Below are 21,915 nucleotides of genomic sequence, written 5' to 3'. Positions count from 1 at the left end.
CTCTGTGCCAAATTAGCATTACATAATATACTATTTGGGGGTGAGGTTTGTTTGTTTTCTTCACAGCTGACTAGTTCAAGACATGCATCAGTTATCAGAGTAAACAGTGAAAGTGTTATATTATTAGACTGCTCATGTTAGCAGATATAACTCGCTCTGTTTATGAGTTCATACTGTTTGTTGTGACTGAACATCTGATGGTTGTGTTACAACTTCAGTTTTTAGGTTTGTGTTTGTGTATTTGTCGTCGAGCTGAGACCTTCTGTTGATTCATTGATAAGTCAATTCACAGAAAATTAACGTGCAACTATTAAGATGAGATGAACCAGTTAAAGAAAACAGCTGACAGATTTACTAATAATCTTCAGTTGCAGCCGTAGTTCAGACAGAAACCTGTAAAAAGTGTCTGTTCCTGAAGTTTGACAGATTTCCCGTGATTGGAAGTAAACTTTACTTTGTTGATGCAAGATCAGAGATCAGTGTCCTGATGTACATCTGCACTGTACTGAAAGAAAACACCTACTCTGGCTATTATTTTTAATTCAAAGCCTGTTGTGATAAAGTAATTACATTGAAATTCAAGTTTGAACTTTATTGTTCTGTAATCGTACTACCATGCAGCACGATATTTTAGAGATGGTCCTCACTTTGTGTCGGGTTTGATGACATCGGTGTGCAGCTGCTACCGTCGCCACATGTCCTGGAGCATCAGCTCCCGTTTCCATATTCAGCATCCAAACACCTGCTCGCTCTGCAGCAGGTCTAAAGTTGGAGATTAGAACAGGGTTTTAAATCACGTTGAAACGGGAGCTCCTGTCATCAGGCTGAGCAGCATTGACACGCTTCTATTTGAAACACCCGAGAGGAAATATTCGTATAATACTATTAAAGTTGTGATCTATTGCATTAAGTTGCAGCATCTTGTTCTATCGTAACATCAAAAGTCTATTTTTTTTTTTTAACTGTAAGCTTTAACTTTTCATCCTCCCACTAAAAGACAAACACACTGTTGTCATCATGGTGTCAACATACTTCTTCATACATGTTCAGCTCTGGCGTGTCGTTGCAAAGTGTTTTGGGTTTTTTTTTGCACCCGAGAGAATTCGCCTGCAGCACCTCATGGAAGTCATAAGCGAGTTTTCTCAGGAGGGCGGCGGGGTCAAAGTTTCCCGTCAATCTGGCTCTGTTCACAGCGCACGCTCAGTTCAAAGTGCTTTGTATCGTAAGTCATTGTTAATTAATTTGATGCCGCTTGCGGAGCTGCATGGACGTCTGGACTCCAAAAAAAAAGAGAAAAAGCCAAAACATGCCGCTCATATTAGAGTCTGGAGCGGCCGGCTCGTCTGAACTGCCCGACGAGGTAGTTTCTCTTCGCAGTTGTGAATTTGTAGATGATTTTAAACTTTATAATATTACATAATTTACTGTAATGCTCATTCTACCTCTGATAAGGGGTGACAACCTACTTTGAAACGACACTGAATTCATTAACTCTTAATAAAGGAGCTGTGTACCGTGCCTCTGTGGTACCCGGCTCAGCTCGGGCCCTAGGTCAAGGGTCACCGTCAGACTCATGTGGGAGCATATTGATGCAAACGGACGCCCTTCTGGAAACTTCTGACCCCGTCATTAATTGCTCTCAGGCTGCGACAGCAACAATTACTGTCATCCAGGGGTTGCTGGTGGAGCTGCAGGTTTACCGGTTAATGAGTCGGTGTGTGCCATTTGGGACCGGACCAAGCGGCTGAGTCAAAAACAAGAATTTAGCTGCCCCTCTGGCTTCCAGTTATGTGTGATGTTACTGAAAGTTACTCACTCGCTTGCTCACAGGCAGTTTTTCCAGCCGTGTAAGAGGAGGAAGGAATTGACTTTAGGCATGAGAGCTGAAATCAGGTTATGCGCAGGCTCTGTGCCCCCTGGGGAAGGCAGGCCACTGGACACGCAACCACAGTCAGTTTGTCTTATCTCTAACTTGTCAGTTGTTGTGTGTATTAGTTACTTTGCTGGCTACTGGTGATAAATATTTGTTGTGACATGTCTACAAATTAAGCACATGTGAGGATTCTGAACCGCATTCCTTCACTGTCGTATAAAAACCAGCTGACTGTCCAAGAGAATAAATAACCAGAATTTCAATCCTCTCGTGATATATTCAGCAAGCGTTTCATAGCCTTGGGTGTATATTCCTCACTGTGAGAGTGAGGTCCCCCCTGTGTAAAGGAGCCTACATGAGGCCTGGCACGTCTTGAACTAGTTCCCCCGATTGCTGCAATATAGGCCAATCTATGCTTAATTCAGATTCAGCAGCCTTCACGGTCTCTTTGCTCACTACTTTGTCTTAAAGTGAAACTCGTTTTTTTTCTCTTTGGGCCCCGTTGAAATACTGACAGCCGTTTTTGTGTGTTTCTTCAAATGGTTTTGTTCTTTCTGGGGTTGTTTGTGTGGAGCGTATCATAGCACATGTCTAGAGAGCGTGTTGGGAGTGTTTGCCTGGTAACCCTTGATGCTAACGCTGCAACAAGTGTTGGGATTAAATGGCATCATGTTGGTAAGAACACTTAATGTTTCCTGATGAGGGACACCCCTTTGAACTCAGCAGGACTTCTCCTGCCAGCCGCTCGCTTTATCACAACTAATTACCTTGAATCAGGCAGCATTAGTAGTAGAGCTTCTCTTGTAATTTGGTTAAAAAACAAATAACTTGCATGTAAGCAAGTACGTCCTGTATTACTAACAGCAGTGTTGATGATAATATCTTGGATCAAAACTAAAAATGGCATTAGTAGGGTTAACGGACAAGATAGTTCACGAAAACAAATATTTTTGACTTGTGGTAAAAAAAATGTCTTTAATTAATACATATTTGTATTTGAGTATAAATTCTACCTTTTCTTTAATGCATCCCGTTTGGAAGCATTTTTACAAAGAAGCCCCAAACTGCTGTTGTAGCAACGTGTTGTTTGGTAACGTTTCCTCTGTTGTTCTGAATTTAAAGGAACCACACAAGCTGCTGCGCGTTTCAGCCTGTTTACTAAAAGTCGTTCATAACTCACTGCCAGTGGTTTTTCTAAAGCGCAGCATCGTTTTGCAGAAACTTTCTGGACGAACTTTTTGGTGATCCATCACAGTGAAAATGTCCTTGTCTTGACTTTTAGTCGTGGCTGTGCGATCATTCAGGGAGGTTTAATGTTTTGTTAGCGAGTGTAAAATGTTGCCTCGGAGGTTTACGAAGCACTTCATAATTTTTGCGCCTCACTCATCACAGCTGCCATTGCGAGGTACTCGCTGATAGCAATTCGAGCTGCACTGATTTCTTTTTTTTTGCCACTAGGGATCAGTGGAACGAGCAGAAAAATGACTAATGCTCACGCAGATCGCACTATAAAGTTCCTATTTACACATCCAGCAGAAATGTATAATAAGAGAGACGTGGAAAACGAAAGTTTTATTCGGTCTCTGCTGACTGCTCGGAGAAATATCATAAATGAGTTTATTGATACTGATGTTTAAATCCCATTTAATTGACTGGCTGGGAAAAAGTAAGGCGGGGGAGGGGGGAGGGGGGGTTAACCTTACATGTGGGTGATCAAAAACTGCATATGCACAGACAGAGAGGATAAACTGAAACGTTTATAACGCCGAGGACGGTGCTGAGCAGGTAAACGGGGTCGACTGCATCGTGCAGGAGAACCAACACAATAAGCTCAGAGACGCTAAAATGCTCTGCAGAGTTAGGTGATGATTCAACACTATGAGCGTCTCCATGGAAACGTTCCACATCGTTGATTTGGATGGTTTCTTGCTCAACTGTAAACCCTCCAATGACCGTCCACCGCTGCGGTACTCTGAATGTACGTTAGCTTTAACGCTGCACTTCATGTTTAATTTTTGAAAAGCGTTCCACGAACTTTTTTGACGGTTGTCGTAGTCTTTGCGTGTTTCTGCTGTTTGTATCGTAGCATCTAACCTCGTAGCGACACGTTTTACCGGAGCCTTATTAGTAAGTGTTCTTCTTCTCCTCCTTTTGTTGCCTCACGGCGGTTGACTGACAGGTTTCAGGTGCGTGACTGCCCCCTCATGGCGCTAGTAACCCATGACTACCGCTGAAAGCAAGTGAAAAAGGACAACAGTCTGTTTGATTTCTTAACGTTTTTTTCATCCCTAATTTGTAGTTAATGGTGCAGAGCATGAAATGCATCATCATACTGAAGGAATAAAGCTTTTCTTTTGGTGCTGATGTTGAACGTCGTTCCCGGTTGTACCATTATTATAAAACTTTGGACGCACGTTTACTCAAAGGAGTTCTGAAACACCCGAATGAACAAATACATGATTTGACTTTTGGTGCTTTAGATGTTGACTTGACTGAACTCTTGAGTTTGTTGTGTTACAAGACTGGCTTTTGAATTGGCCTACATTCTTCAGATTCTGGTACAACATGGAGTAGGCTTTAAGACCCGATTAGTACACCAGTTGAAGAGTGTGAATCCAGACGCAGTGCATTCCCAAAGCCTGTCTGATCTGGCATTATGACTTTTTCCTTTACATTAATTTTCTTCCTACGCATGTACCGCAAAAACGCCAGCGCAGCCGGTCTACAGCTGTCGGTGTGGCTTATTCCAATATCTAAAATGTAGACGTGTGTGTGGTCCGGTGTGTATTCATGTAGCGTACGCCGTTATGCAGCACGGCCCTACAACTCCTGCTTACGTTGATCACCAAACAAACAACTGTGTCGGTGTCAGCTTGCTATATTTGGCATTAGCTAGAAGACGCTTTAGCCTCCAAATTCGCTCCACTTGGCAAAACCTGCGTGCAACAAACAAAAAGTACAACAGGAAACGCAACGTGCTGCTGCCGAGGGAGAAATCACAACGCGGGTCCCCGTGTTACCTTTAAAATGACATTTCACGAAGCCTCACTTTGAAGAGCAAATCGTGCAGATTCCTTGTTTGGAAGACTTCTGGTGGAAACCTCTCATCCGAGCTCCTCGCCTACGGTGGATTTATCGGTGTGTAATCCTAATGAATCAATGGGCTGCTTATAATAGAACAACAACGGGCTTTTATGAACATCCACTGATATGGTTTTTGATCACCGGAGTCTGTTAAGAATATTAAACCCCGTATGAAAAGTGAGTAGAATAAACCTGAGGCCTTTTCGTAGCGAGTGCGGTTGTATTGCTGTATGATAATGGTGTAATAAATCGTCCCGAGAGGTCAAAATATCTATACATGGCACACCTTTTCTCTAATACTGCACTGTACGTCGTGTCTGTCTAATAACTTGTTTTACAGACTTATTAGTGACTCGTATCACTTCTGGTTGCCTCTGATGACGGCTGTTCTCTGGTCGTTTTGTGTTGTGCATGTAGTTAAGGAGCTGAGTCTGCTTCCAGCGCATGTTGCCTAGGATCTGTAGCCATGCACTACTCAGGAAAATGTGTTATTATGCAATGGAGAATGCAACCACCCCCACGTTGCTTTTAATAAGCCGTTTCCCAAAACAGATCACACCGGACCTCTTTGTGTGTGTGTGTGTGTGTGTGTGTGTGTGTGTGTGTGTGTGTGTGTGTGTGTGTGTGTGTGTGTGTGTGTGTGTGTGTGTGTGTTTTCATTTGTTGACATGGTATTTTGATAAAGCAGACATGGTCGGAGAGCTATTACCACAACAGTAGAGTAAGACTGATAAATGTGTGCTTGTAATGCGACAGGTTGGTGCTGCATCCTAATTGTTGGCCTGAATTTACTTGCAAGTCACCCGAGTGGGAGATAAATTCAGGATGTTTTGTGTTCACACATATTTAAACTTAAAATTAGCTGAACGGATATTATTTTGTGGTGTCAAACTTTGTGAGCGACACATGCTCGTGTTCACAGCGTTGATGAAATGATTCGATGGTGGAAGATGTCAAAAATTCCAATGAAACAGTAAACTTCACTGCGAATGTGAGAATTATAAAACATACACAAGTGGAACAATTTCTAATTTACACTGAGCGTCTTTTTTACAGAACATAATGCAAGAAAAACAGTTTTCATATTGGTGCATATCAGCTTCTACCGATATATCTGCAATATGCCAATAAAACCACCAGACGATATATTTATGTTCAGTTCTAATCCACGATAACACTTTTTTGTTTTATAAAGGCAGAACTGCGACGCTCACGCTGGGGTAAATCTGAACAGCAACTTTTACTGTGTAAAATGACATATATACAACTTAGATAAATCTTACATTAAAAATGCCTTATTTCTCTCCTGGGTTGCACCCCCCTCCTCAACTACATGAAAACTTTAAAATTTGTATAGCTATGTCAAATGTAATTTTTTTGTTTTTCTTAGGATGGATTTTATAAAATTGGTATCAAAAACATATCATTCAGGAACTGATATCAACAATATCAATGATATCGAGCCCAAAACCATCAGAAAGCCTGTTCCAAACCAAGAAACCACAAAACCAAGAAAATTATCCATCATCTCATCAAGACAATTTAAAGATGCTCATTTTACATTTAATGTCTGAACTCATCACTCTAAAACAAAACTATTTCGATTGCCATCATTATATATTTCATATTTCAAAAAGATCTTTAATATAGTCGTATAGTAAAGTCATTCATTTAGTCTCTGGTGAGAGGAAATGTGTGTTTTGACTGTGGTTATGTCTTTAAGATGTTATCGGGGTAATTTGGGTGTTGTGCATTATGTCATTCTTATGAAACGAAGGGAAATTGCTGCTATTAGTGTCGCTGTATGAGGATTAGGAGGAGGAGATGAATGATGATCATCACTGCGTTGCAGTGATCATTATGTGTAATTAGCAGAAGCTGAAATGTGCAAATTTCCCTCTTAATGTCAGGTTTGCTGTGAGAATCGGGCTCGTTTCTCTTCCTGCGACCGTCCCACCGGTGGTGTAATTGGGCTCCAGAGGTGGAGTACCATAATGAAACAAGGACGAAGTGGTACATTTTTCTGAGAACCATCAGCACTGATGAACTGGCATCTCTAATGTGCTGTAAAACTGGGACTCACTCCTCTAACTCCACAGTTAGATCATTCTGCATGGAGGAAGCATTCAGGACCTGGACAGGAGTAAAAGCAGTAAACTCCTCTGTGAAAATACTCCATCACAGGTACAAATCCTGCATGGAAAGTGTTACTTAAACCTGCAGTGCAGAACTTCTGCCAGTCAGAGTAATTACAAAAATCCCGTCAACATGTGCTTACATCATAGGCTCAGCCGTACCCTACGCTGTCCAGGCTGTGCAGTGGTAAATCAATGGTGGATAAATTAAACATAAGGCGTCACAACCCTCACGAAAAGACTCGTTTCACTGTCAGAATTTTATCCATTCATATATAACATAATATTTAGAGAGTCAGAATTATTTTTTTACCCCCCCTTCGAGTGTCGCCCCCAAACAACATGTAATACTGAAATACAGAGGTTGACCCGGCGGCGACAAGTTTAATTTGGCGTTTATTTACATGTATAAGTACGGCACTGGAGCTTTAAGTAAAAGTACAAAAGTATAACCAGGAAAAACGTTTTTGAAGTTTTAAACACAAAAGTACTGAAAGCAGTAGAATTGGACTAAAATATTAATATACAGTATTTTACGTTTTTGTTACTTATACATTTATATGTAAGCAGGAGGCCATGTTTGCATTGTGATAATAATCATCGAATTGATTGCTTGTTTTTGAACTAATAGTCTATCGGGTACTATGCAAGTAAAATAATAATTTTTATAAGTTTTAAAGATAGATTTTGGTAGGTTATTTTTTAATCAAGCATATTTTATAATCTCTTCACATGTTAAATCTCCTTTTTAAAGTAACTAGTACTAAAGCCATCAGATAAAAGTGGTGAACTGAACTGCAGTGGAGCAGAAGTATGAAATGGCATGAAAAGAAAATACAGTAACAAAGTAAAAGTAGCTCAGTACTGTACTTAAAGACCACACGAGTAATCGTATTTCCCGTTTCATCACACGTATATCTTCATCTAGTTTGTGTCTAACTTTGACTTGAGCAAAAAGAAAAGCGAGGCCCATTCAGGCTGTTCCTCCGAGGGACAGAAAGCCCAGTAACCAGGCTCTCTGCAGCACACTCAGGGAAGCAGAGTCCCTCCCCCTCCCCCTACATTCCCTCTCTCCCTCTTCTCTCCATATTGTCCTCTTGCCCATTTCCCTCAGTGTTATAAATTACAAACGACACAAACCTCCAGGCCTAATGCCCCGCTATGGACGCCTTCCAAGCTGCACTTTTTAAAGAGCCAAGAGGCTGGCTTCATTGATAACACCGGGCACACTGTCCGTCTCTCCATTTGCTGGCAGGAGGGAAAAGCCCGAGACGGGCCCTTCACAGGCCCGAAAGACACCAGCGCTTTTTTCACAATCAGCTGATGGAGCCTACTTTTCTGAGACTTCAGCAGCGGTAGTGTTTCGTTTCGGCCGGCCATGTGAAACACATCAATAATGAATACAACAACAAAAAAAGGGGGACAGAGCATCCAGGCTTCCTAGGACAGGATGCCCTATGCTTTAATTATTAATGAAACTTTATGGATTTTAAAAGTCTGTGGGAAAGTAATCAAAGTCATTTTGGGGGGACGTTCGGAAAATTCTCACACTGCTCTTTTAGTTTCTGAGAAATTGGCACCAGCCACCCTTCAGCATTTATTAGCAAAAGCCAATGGGCCATGACTTGTCATTCTCAAAAGTGCATGTGACCATTTCATGCCCCCACGCTGCCATATTAAAGAGAATAGACCCCCCCAAACCCTCCCCCCTTTATTATTAAACAACAAATAGCCTGCAGCACTTTGTTCTACTGCAGTAAAAGTAGCAGCTCAGATTGGTTGAACAGAAAGTTCTTCCTACAGCCTTGAAAATAAGAAATGCCTTGATATTACAGGTATTACAAAAGGTTTGGTTACAACTCCATTTTAATACCACCGGTTCCATGCGGCCACGTGCTTCGGTCGGTGTCGCGCTGCTGCAGCGCACCACAACGATGCACCGACAAGTGAGGAAATGTTCGCAGATCTCTTCACCCACTTTGGCCTGTTTAAATTTCTGCATCACACTGCTAATAAAAATTCAACACTCCCTCTTTCCATTTGAAATTAAAAGCCCTCTAATGTTTCATTTGGCAGAGACCTTTCGTTTCTTCACAAGGCTTTTACTCTGGAACAAGACAATAACACTTTAAACAAAAATAGACATTTAAAATAGTAGGATTATATTATGGACTCTATCAAATTAAAGTCATGGAAATATAGGTTATTGAGTATAGTATGTAAACGTTACACAACCTTGAAAACAAAGCTGTAACTCAACCGTGCCACCGAGGGAAGGTGTGCGCCCGTCACAGGTGACCTGCAGTATTTCAACCAACAGCACTAAAGCGCCGCTTGTTCCCTTTTGAACACCTCGACACCTTTGAGGGAATCATCCTTATCCTGTTTTCACATTTGGAGGTAACAGATCCCACAAAAACTCAGACTCAGGGTTTAAATGAAATCAACTCCAAAACAAGTCTCACAGTCTCCTCTTATGCCACCTGAAATTTTTTTTTTTTTAAATGAGCCACTTCGAATCCTTTTCTCACAGATGAAAACATGTATAATCTGAGTGTAAACAGGAAAAAAAGCAGTTGCAAAACACTGTTTTGACATCTTTTTTTTTTGTCCACGTCTAGAAACCAGATATCTGCCTATGTAACTTTGTTGTAAAGGCACAGATGCATTTTTAGGTCATTCAGTTCTCTTGGTATGCCTGCGGTGGACCTTTTCCCTCTCTGGAGTCTCTCGACTAACAGCGAGGGGGGCGGGGGACTGCTAGTAGAGCCCCACTATGGGTTGCAGGCCTCAGCCACTGCTCCAGCTGACCCTGCAGGCCCAGATTCTGTCTCTAAGCCTGAACCTCCTTCTACAGCTGACCCTTCAGCTTCAATTATTATTCTTGTCTTGTTTGCTTCCATTGCAGATGGCTATACAATCAAGTTTTGAAGTTCGAATCTCTTGATTTAGAAACCACCAGCCCGCTTTTGTCAAGGTTCACTTTATTGTTTAAAAATAATTGCAATATCAAGTCTATTTAAAATGTTCCTCGGGGGATAAGAATTGTTCAAGGCAGTGTGTGAATCTGAGACATAGTTCATCAATAATCAGCAGGTACTTCAAAGTTAAGAGAAACATATTTTAATGTCCATTTGAGCGTTGAAGGGTCGAGAGCTTTATTCTTTGAAAGGAATTGTTTCAGATCATTTCCAGAAATGCTTTAACACCATGCAATGTTGATTCAGTCTTTTCACATCTTTCCACGGCGGAAGAGGTGCACTTATCTTTTTATATTTTTTTAATGAATGCTAACTTCAGCCTGACAGAATGATGAACAAATGGACAGACACGAAATAATCATTATTCTCCAGAGTTTAAATGGTTATACATATTATAACAATGCCTTTAAGTTCTGGGTATCAAAGTGTCAGGAGACCATGAACTTTAATTTTAATTTTTTTATTTTATTCTTATAAAGTTTTAACCCAAGTGGTTATAAATGTTAGAATCTTTTGACTAGAGTGCATATTTGGGTACAAAAAATATCATCATATCATTATTAGGATTTCTCAGGTCTAAGAATAATAAGTTAATAAGAAGTAAGTATTTTTTTGGTGCTGAATAGGAATTAGATGATTCTGTTTGGAAGAGAAACAGAATAAAAACAATCACAGGACATTCGTGCAGGTTCCGTGTTTTCCTCCACATTCTCAAAGCTTATTGCACAAAGCACAGGAGCTTTTTTTATTGAGTACTTAGCTCATTCTAGCTTTAAGGATTTCGCCCCGGCTAATTGTTTTTATTAAGGTATTAATTATGAGTTTTAAAGCTGCAAGTACTCAGTGCCAAAAATGCGTGTTCTCAGGTGTTTAATTGGCTCGCTCTTTCTGTGTCACAAGTGAAGAGGGCGTCAAATGATTCAGCTGCCGTAGTAACGGTGATGCGAGACATATTATTGCTGTTATGTTCCTAAACATAACATAATTAAAGAGCCATTTATTTAAACAATTGCAGTGTGAAACCATTTTAACATGCTAATGATTTATTACTTTATTACAGTATGACACTTGTGGGCTCTTATTTATGAAGTTATAAAGGACGGAGCAACGATACGCAGTGAATTTAAGCAGTCTTTGTATTTTAAAGAATCACCTTTCGTGCAGGTTACAGCTATTCAGGGTGCTTTACTGGATGCAAGCTGATAATAAAACAGTAAAGAAAGTAAAAAAGGAAAACAATTTGACACCTGGCAAATATAATCAATAAGAAACAATAATGATATAAAACATGAATACAATCAAATAAAAACTGATTAAATCAAATAGAAGGGCACTAGTACAGACAGAACTATGCCTAGTAGTTCACGCCTGCATGATGCACATAATCACAACTGCAAGCACTTTATATGTCTGGATATTTTTACAATTGTGAGACGTAACAAGTGTACCGGTTCCAGTTCTCAGTGGTTCACAGTGGTGTGCTGGCCACTGGGAATACCAAGAGAAATCAATGGGCTTCTCAATCAATGGGCCTGTGGATCAAGTTTTTACTGGCCCTCTGTGTGTGCCGGTCATGCAGGGTTCACATAAGACGTGCTGCAGGCGGTCTGCTCTCAGTGGACAAGTCCAAAGCTCAATTTATTTTCCCGTGCACCCATAACTGTTGAAAGTATTAGGTTTTAGCAGGTATGTGTGTATCCCACAGGATCATTTGTGACCGTAGATTGCAGTATGGCATCATCGTATGTCGAGTTTAGGATTTGTCAATTGGATTTTATAACGTATGCCATTTAATAGTCCTAATGCACCATCTCAAAACTGATGAAAGTCAAAAATAATTCATGGATCTGCTAAAAAAAAACTGCACCGATAACACAACCGCTTGGTAAAAAAATTTAAAAAAAAAATAGCCATTAAGCTTTGCATGCATTTAAGAATATCAACAATCAGAGCTGTTTGCAGATGCTCAGGCTGCATGAAAATTAATTTTAACATAAAAAACTAAGTATACTGTCCTGCATTTCGGAACAACTAAGACTCAGTGCAGATGATGTGAGAGACCACCTCCCTGGTTCATATATTATAGGCATGTTAAACCGGTAGGCTGGTTTTGGAGGGCTTTAAAGACAAGGAAACTAGTTTTAAATTCAATATAGAAAATAACAGACAAGGACTTAAATAGAAAGGTGTGCTGTGTTCTCCTGCTTGTGATTCTAAAACAAAGTTCTAATTTCGGATGCAAATTAAAAATGTAAATGTCAGCTTTGGATGTCGGGTATGAAAAATCGGCATCCAAACATCCTGCGAAGATATTGGTTAGATAGAATAGCCAAAAGCGAGTCGTGTGAACTTAGCTGTTTGCCCAAGTCACATCCTACCGGATAAATGATGTGAAGGCTCCAAAGTTTAGGACGAGGCACAAAAAATATCGTAACTTTTTCCAAGAAAAAAAAAAAAATCTTTTACATAAAACTTAGATGAACAATAAAGCAATTAAGGAATACTGTACCAAATGACAAATATGACGTAAATTAATATTTAAAAACATAATAATCACATGTATTGCCGGCATTTGAGTATTCAACTCATAATAACAGATCATTTTATCGGGTCCTTGGCGTTAATTGTGCCAAAAGAGTTTCTATGAGAAGACAATTTTTCAGAGAAAAAGTGGGGAAAAGAAAAAGGTTGTTTTTGCTTTTTTAAAAACACCCCCAGTTCTCATCATAGTTGTATGATGTGATTCAGCAGTTGCAACACTCACATAGCAGTGCAGCACCTGACCACAGGCCCATTCATTTATCCCCACCGGTTTCCCATTGATGCCTCTCCTTATGACTGAGGCCCAAAGGAATCTCCACCCAGGGGACCTTTCAACAACAAACGCAGCCAGCTACGACAGCAAGCTGCTTCTCTGAATGAACAACAATGTCATTCCAGCAGTGTGTGTGTGTGTGGCTGTACTGTATGTGTGTGTGTAGTCAAACACCACTGGCTAGTAGCAGCAGAGTGATCTTGTGACCAAGGCCCCTTAATGACGGTTAGGAGCTGGAAGCAGACTTAACTTCTCGGCATTGACCCGATTAGTCCATATCATGCCAACTGTACCGTTTGACCCAAAGGCCAGCCGAGGCAGACGGGCCGAAGCCTCGGAGATCGTGCACAAACTGACCGGTCGCTTTTATTACACAGAAATAAGTGTGATTAAGTTGCACGTCAGCCGAGGTGAGCAGGTACACGTCTGCTGCTTTAGGTTAGGTTAGGTTAGGTTAGGTAGTTACTTTATTAATCCCCAAGGGGAATTTTTTTTTCGCTACAGCAGCATACAGAAGCAATAAGATAATAATAGAACAATAGAAAAGCAATAAAATAGCAGTAAAAAAATATAAATATAAAATGTACTGTATATACAGTACAGTATATATCTATATATATATTATATACAACCAAACCAAGAAACACAGACAACAGTATTATTGTTATGAGATGGATTTTGCCAGAGGTGAGTTATTGTACAGTCTTATTGCGGTTAGCAGGAATGATCTCCTTTATCTGGAATGATCTCCCGTATCAGGAATGATCTCCCGTATCAGGAATGATCTCCCGTATCTGGAATGATCTCCCGTATCTGGAATGATCTCCTGTATCAGGAATGATCTCCTGTATCAGGAATGATCTCCCGTATCAGGAATGATCTCCCGTATCTGGAATGATCTCCTGTATCAGGAATGATCTCCTGTATCTGTCCTTGTGACAGCGGAGCTGGAGGAGTCTTTTGGAGAACGTCCTCCTCTGTCCCTGCAGCAGGTGGAGAGGGTGGTCAGGATTATCCAATATGGATAATAGTTTGTTCAGCGTCCTCCTCTCCACCACCTTTTCCAGACTGTCCAGTTTGTAGCCGATGATGGAGTCGGCCTTCTTAACCAGCTTGTTAAGTCTGTTGGTGTCCAATGCTGCCCCCCCCCCACCTCTTCCCCCCAGCAGACCCCAGCGAAGTACAGTTCACTGGCCACAACAGATGGTAGAACATCTCCAACATCTCGCTGCACACATTGAAGGATCGAAGTTTCCTCAAGAAAAAGAGTCGACTCATCCCCTTCTTGTAGACAGCGTTGATGTTGGTCTTCCAGTTCAGTCTGTTGTCATGGAGACACCAGGTACTTGTACTCCTCCACCATGTCCACCTCCTCTCCCAGAACTCTCAGCGGTTGTGGAGCCGTCGTCTTCCTCCTGAAGTCGACCACCATCTCTCTGGTCTCGGCCACGTTCAGGAGCAGGTGATTTCTTCCTGCCCGCTCCACAAAGTCCTCCACTACTGCCCTGTACTCGTCCTCCCGTCCGTCCCTTATACATCCGACCACTGCAGAGTCATCAGAGAACTTCTGCAGATGGCAGGACTCTGAGTTGTACTGGAAGTCAGTGGTGTAGAAGGTGAACAGTTTATTTGAGTGACATGGTGAACAATGTATGAAGCTAATTGCTTGGACTGAGAACAGTGTCCGTAACCACTGGACCATTCCTGTCTCACAGCCAGTGGGTGACTACATTCTCCCTAACCACCTATAAAATAGGAATGTTTACGTTGCAGAGGCTGTCAGTTTTCTGTTTCTAGCTTTTTGTAACACATAATCACCACATTACCCCCCCATCCCCTCCAAATCTTACGTTTGATCTGTCCGACCAACACCACGACTTTCAGACATGACCTCCATCTTTGACCCTGATCATTTGTGCTCGTATTTTTCATCCCTCGGCAACACAAAATGTGACACTGGCGTGGTATCCCCTGGTGGCCTGATGACTGTATTACACGCTTTGACACGATACTGGGATGGCTTTTTAGGTCATACACCATTATAATAACACCAGCGCCTGTAAATTATGTAATAACAATCCATGATATTTCTAACAGGCTCTCTTTCAGTTTTCATGTATTTTCACAGGCACATTTAATAATGTATGACATCCTCAACATTTTTTATATGTGTTTAGTTTTGTTATTAAAATAATACATTCCTTTGAATTCAATAAGATTAGAAATATAGCAGTAGTTATCATAGCTTTGAATATGGTTACACTTTCTTGTCAGGGTCTGTTGAGCTTTGTCCATTTCATTTGTCACCTGTGTTTGTGTGTGTCAATAAATCTGTGTTTCCTGCCTGTTAAGCTGATTAGCCAGTAAATACCAGACCATCTCTCCATCGCTGTCATAGTGACCCTATATATTTACATCTATGTGGCAGTAAGAAAACCGAGTGCTGTTATTTCAGACACGAGTGTGTTTCCTCATCATAGTGAGAATTATTCTGCACAGGTTGGAAGATAATCGATATTATTACAGTCTGAGCTGAGGGGCAACTTGTCGAGAAGTGAGGATGTGGTGCAGGAGGAAGCTCAAACACGTGGACAGAAGTTTTTGCATCTCAACCTTTTCTGGGTAAAATTGACTGCTGATGCTCCAGGAGATGTGCTATTTAGTTTCATTCCCAAAATAAACTGATGTGAAAACACTGTTTCTCACAATTTTCCTTAAAATGTAAGTTGCATGGTGGTGCTGTGTTGACTGAGCAAAGCCCTCGCTATGGTTTAGTTAGAGAGAAGGACTTAATGAAACCAAAGGCATAACTGACTCTACAGCATTGGTGGATTGTTTCTACGTTGAGGGACATTACCCTCATCACTGAGAGGCAAACTTAGGAAAACAGGAAAGTATTTGTGGAACACGGCTGTATTTATCTGGACCGTAAACATGCAGCTTTCTCGGGTTGTTCCATCGTTTGTTTTGGGCAACGAGAGAGAAAGAGAAGGTTTCCCGATGTCATATTCTCTGTAGCAGAATAATAAAGCATGTTGCTGCTCCGTTGGGGTCTTTATGGATCCAAATCAACAACAGAGGCGGGAACGTAGAACTGTGAAGAGTCACGTAAATGTCTTCAATAGATAACTATGTGTACAGTAGATACGCCATATCCAACAAGCTGATGTGTCAATACAACTTCCTGTCTAAGGACGGGTTTGAAGTGGAGAAGACAAACATGTCCTTATGTTTGAAGCAGCATTTTCCATCTATAACCTGTATAAAAACAATGTTTCGTCAGATTTGTAGAAGCGCTGTTCCCCAGACAAAATGTGTAGTTTCTACAGGTAACAATTTCAACAAAGGTCCCGAACGCCATAAAGTCTTTTAATTTATGTTTTCTCTATAACACATGCACAAAAACAAAGAGACGCATTGCTTTTGTCACCAGAGAATGCATGCCAAGCCAGAGTGATATTATTTCACTGCATGAGTATTTTAGTCTAAATGTTTATGTAAATGAAGAAGCTGTAAATAGTTGTAAAAGTTTTTGTCCATGTCGATGGAAAAATGGGCGACAGCAGCTGGAAACTCTGCTCCTTTTTTCCACTGTACTGTAGGTAGATTTAGAAGAAAGACCATCCGTTGGGTTCCCATCAACCTAACGTTGCACTATATTTGTCAGTGCTCAAATATTTGGAAAAATAGGGGGAGAGCAAGACAAGGAGGGGGGCAGTGATGAGTGTCCACAACAGATACTGACCCCTCATACTCCCACCCCAACTCTCTGAGCCTAACATGCCTATTTATAGGGGAAAATTGCGCTATGGAAAAATATGACAAAGCTGCATTCCATAAATAAGCTGGGAATGGTGGAAAAGAGCACGCGGCTTAGTCTCTGAAGGCCTGAGTGGAGGTTCTCAGGCTTGGCTTTGGGGTATGGATGGACGGACAGATAGAAAGACGGATGGATAGTTCGTTTGGCCTGGTGCATCTATTAAGATTTGGAGTTTGGGCCCTCACCAAGCAACAGGCTAAAACCAGCATATTACTACTTGAATTGTTGTATCTTCAGTTGAGTATTTAACACAGAATTTATTACCATGGCGACAGGCCCTTTGGCACACTGGTCATTGCATTTTTTTCCCGTTGATTTTGCTTTGAAGTATTTTTGACCGCCTGTTTTTTTTTTGTTTGTTTTGTTTTTGTAACAATAATGTGCCATGTTATCTGAGATCAACCTGCACCTTCCATTAGCAGTACAGGCCATGTTCCTTGTGGGTGGTTTTTTTTGTAATTTAAGAAACTTTTACATTTTAGAATTTAAAGTTGCACAGGCCTACGGGAATGTTTTTAACCCGCTAGCGTTGTGACTTTAGGACTGGATGTGGGAGGACGTGATCACTGATCCAGATTGAAATATCTCAACAAAATGTGACATGAAATTTCATACAGGTTCAGATGATGATGATTTTGGCGTTCCCTGACTTGTGCTCTTGTGTCACTGGCAGGATTTAATTTAGGTGCATCGACACTGTAAGGAGTGCGATAGCTTGACGACAAGACAACCACCATCAGGTCAAAGTTTGAGTTCGTCCAATGAGCCTGAACTGTCCTCTTTGCAAGTACTAATTGCTTCGGTGTGCCAATTCAGATTCGCATGCTTATTCTCCAAAATATTGATCAGGAAAGTAAAAATACCTGCCTAGTGTCATGGTGAGGATGTTAGCATGGTGATGTTAAGTGCTGGGCGTTGGTGCCACCTCACACAGCTGCAGGCCAGAATACTTTGGACCAAGACAAATTTAGCAATACATAAATCAATAAACATCACAAAATGAATATCCCCACTAGAAATAAATTTCTGAAGCAGCTCAATCAAACGTGACATTTTTTTTATAAATACGAATGTGATGTGGGGGTGGTTGCTTGACCTCAGCATTGTATAAAAACCTAGCTACCAGAATCAATAGAATATTGATGGTTTTCTGTGTATCTTCATCCTCACACAGCCAATGTTTTCAACGTAACCGTCTCCTCGGTGAGATTAAGCCCTTCCTGGTACTGTACCTCTGCTGTTTTGTCGCTAAGGGAAACAAAACAATCATCTGTGTACGTGTTTGACTTTACTTCACCCAAATACAAATGTGATAGTGAAACTGCTCTTTACCGGGCAAACGACACAACTATTGTTCTCGGAAATGTTTCAGAATTCGGCCATTTAATGACTAAAGTCTTTTAGTTTTTAAGATGCTTCGTTAATGGACGAAACTGAAAGTGAATTGACCCCTGACCCTGTTGTGTGCAGTGTGCCTGTGTGCTGGACTACCCAGCATGTATTCAGCTTCAGCCCAGCTAGACAGCCCCAGATGTCAGGCAGCAGTGGGTTATAGGACCCTAGACGACTGGTCCTTGCAAGGACACGCTCTCCCTGAAGCCCGCTGCCAATTTCCAGGCTCCAGAGGGTCAGCCTCCCCTCTATACCTCCGCCCTCCCCACCACCCCCACTCACAAAACCAACTGCCTTAACAGCAGCTAAGGAGCTATGAATAAACAGGCTGTCATTGTCTCGTAATATATTTATGGAAGACAGAAGCTGCATTTTTTTTCTGTCGCTGGCGTGGTATTTTGTCTTTGTGGGAAACTGGAAAGTATGCACTCATCTTGTGGGACAGCAAGACAAAACGATTTGGAGTGGCGCTACTGTATGAGTGTGTGTGTGTGTGTGTGTGTGTGTGTGTGTGTGTGTGTGTGTGTGTGTGTGTGTGTGTGTGTGTGTGTGTGTTTTTATATGTGTGTAACATGGAGAGGCAGAAATACACTTTATTGCCAACCTTACAGTTATGAGATTCTCATGCAAGTAGGATATTCCCTTTTACAACAACTATCATGTCATAAAAACTGTTGTGGGTGCTCGTAATTGTCATCTAATCAAACTGGTATGCGAGTGTCCGTTTTGGAGTTTTAATGTACTTATGGTAAAATGCTTCAGATGAAAGAGTCTAATACTGAAACTATACTCACCGACACATCCATGACCGTGTTTCAGTCTCAACTGATGTGTCAGCTAGTATGCAACCCCGTTTCCAAAAAAGTTGGGAAACTGTGTGAAATGTAAATAAAAAAAGAACGCGATTACTTGCAAATCATGTAATCCCATATTTAATTAAAAAAATAGACTAAAGACACCGTATCAAATGTTGAAACTGCAAAAATGTATTGTTTTATGAAAAACATATACTCAGTTAGAATTTGATTGTGCAACTATTTTATAGAAGAACTAAGAAGAACTAATCATCTACAGTATATAATATCATTAAAATATCCAGAGAATCACAAGGAACAAGGCCGAAAACCTGCATCGGATGGCCATGATTATTGGGCCATCAGGCAGCACATCATTAAAAACAAAAAACAATCTGTAGTGGAAATCACTCCATGGGCTCAGGAACACTTCAGAAAAACATGGTTTGGGACACCGTTTGTCGATGCATCCACAAATGCAGGTTAAAACTGTACCACGCAAAGAAGAAAACCGTACATCAACATGATCAGGAACCACTGCCGCCGCCTCTGGGCACGAGCTCATTTTAGATGGACGATATATAAAAGGTTTCGGAGCAGCACATGCTGCCATCAACACGTCTTTTTCAGGGACGGCCTTCTTTATCTCAGCAATACAATGTTCTAGTGGAACTGAAACCGTCCTCCCGCAGTCCAGACCGGTCACCCATTGAAAACATTTGATGCATCATGAAACAAAAAATACAACAAAGGACACCCTGAACTGTTGAGCTGCTGAAATCCTATCCCAGGCAAGAATGGGACCACATTTCGCTTTTAAAACTCCAACTTTTGTGAAAATGGTGTTGTGAATATGTAGCCGGACAACTTGTATGCATGTAAGACATGCAGACTAATATAAAGGAAACATTGGGTGTATGATTTTCCTTTGCCCTTTGCTCCATGGAATTTGTGAAATTTCTATCTCCTTACATTGCAGCCCGTGGGACAGACTCTAGAATAAACACTATTAAACTTTGCATAAACATGCTTTTCTCTATCACTTCTACGGAACAGCTTCCCATTCAGTTTTATTCTGTGCGTGTCATTCTTATTTTAAGCCAATGACCAACACCGCCTCTGCTGTAGCTCCTAAAACAGGGTGATCTCCAACAGTTAACCCCAAGTCACCTCCTCTGTAGAAGGAGGTGATAGAAAGTGCTCTGGGTGTGGACAAACATCCTGACGGGATTAGTTTAACTTGTCAAACAAGCGACTTTTGGTGTTACATTTGTGTGTTTAGTGTGTGTATGTGTGCGTCTACACATAGCAGCTTGAAGAGCAGAACTGGTTGCAAATGATCTCAGACACGTCAGAGCTCGGGTGTAGTTTTATGCCAGAAAGGTGAAATTACGTTGACACACATTCACATTGGCTGTTCCTCAATCTCTGTTAAAGCTGAACCAGTGCTTTCCATATACAACTGATGGAAATAATAAGAATATGATTACAACACAAGTTTAACAATATATTAAATCAAATATGACTCCTCACAAACCACACTTCACCGAAGCATCGCAGTTTTCTGTGAGTTGTGGTCCGTGTGTTGGATTACGTTACAGTAAAGTCTCCTGTTATTTTGTCCATTCTGAAAGAGGATAATTTCATATGCATTGAGGCTATTTTTGAAGGGGGATATTAAATATTGACTAGACTAATATATGTTCTCTTGGATCAAGAATTAGTGCGTCTCCACAGTATCTCAAATTATTCCTCTAAATGAAAAGAAACAAAGGAAACAACAGCGTCATTTGAAACAATGAGATTTGTGCTCAAACCAAACATTTTTAAATTAAATTACCTCGCTTCATATATTTGCTTTCCCCCCCAGATATTTATGGTCAGATTCATTTCAGTTCTGACTCTAGTTTAAAGTGACATAATGAGGGACTCTTTTTTTTTTTTTTTGCCTAGAAACTCATCCTTCATAACATTTGTTTATAACCCTGACATGACTGGAGCGGATGGCCTGCAAGAGATGGAAGTGAGCATTGATCGGTTTCGCTGCACTGTGCTGGCCACTCCATTTGCCTTTCCCTCCCAGGGTAGTTTAGAGTAATTGCGTGCTCAAGGACTTTAGGCCAGGTTGCTTTAACCCACAAGGCTTCCATGTTTGTTCCAGTTAAACCCAACCACTCAGTGAAAAAGCAATATGCTAAAGATGTCATTGATGTCTAAATAGAAATAGAGGACTATAGTCTTTTTTTGACACTCGGACTTGTATACTTCCTGCTTTTTGCAGACTCTATGTAACAGTGGATTTCTGTTTACATTATTAATACCTCTGCCAGCCTATTGGGTGTAACTGCAGTATATTTCTTGAAAGCATCAATTCTGTATCTGACACAACATTCTTGCATTTAGACTCTCCAGCTCTGTCCGCTGCACATCGGTGTGCGGTCATAGTGTTGTGAGGAAGCAGGGAGCTGCAGTGCAATAAAACACTGGTTGGTGATCAGCCCAGAGGTCCTATCAGCGGCCAACGTTAGCTGAAACAGCATCTGAACACAGACTCTGTGATGTACATGAAAGTTCTCCAAAAATAAACCCACACATGCCTGCGCACCCGTACGCCCATGTCACACGTGCATGCACACACACAAGCACACTGACGTCCTCCATTATTTACGCCCAGGTGTATCTGCATGCAAACGGCCCATTCTGAGACAATCTGATCACACAGCGGAGGTTCGCCCGGTCTGTTCCTTTGCTTGGTGAGAATATCGCCGGGGCGGAATGGAAACTTCATTTTGCAGGGGCTAATATTAGCCTGGGCCTCTGGAAAATTCCTTTTAAATGATCACAAGCTGAGAAAAGGCAAAGAATTTGTTTAGTGTTTTGCCTGACAGTCTTCTCTGCATACACGGCAGTTTGTTTCTTTTTATTTTTTTCAGATGGTACAGCACACAGGAGGGTCCTGGGAACACAGATGTGGAGGCAAGGAGGGCAAAAGAGGCTCACATGATGAAATTTAGGACTGTT

The 21,915-nt window shown here is 41.2% G+C and overlaps 1 protein-coding gene across 1 annotated transcript in view; it reads left to right on the top strand.

The window, feature by feature from the left end:
- The window catches only part of cnnm2b (cyclin and CBS domain divalent metal cation transport mediator 2b), a 34,780-nt gene that overhangs the window by 2,748 nt on the left and 10,117 nt on the right, over positions 1–21,915 (top strand). The gene's annotated exons all lie outside the window — the stretch shown is intronic.

This window comes from Brachyistius frenatus, unplaced genomic scaffold (genome assembly GCF_029030835.1).
Source record: "Brachyistius frenatus isolate BFR_SWC_R1_liver_20210118 unplaced genomic scaffold, ASM2903083v1 Contig_53, whole genome shotgun sequence".
NCBI lineage: Eukaryota > Metazoa > Chordata > Actinopteri > Embiotocidae > Brachyistius > Brachyistius frenatus.
This window is presented reverse-complemented; position numbering and strand designations above follow the sequence as displayed.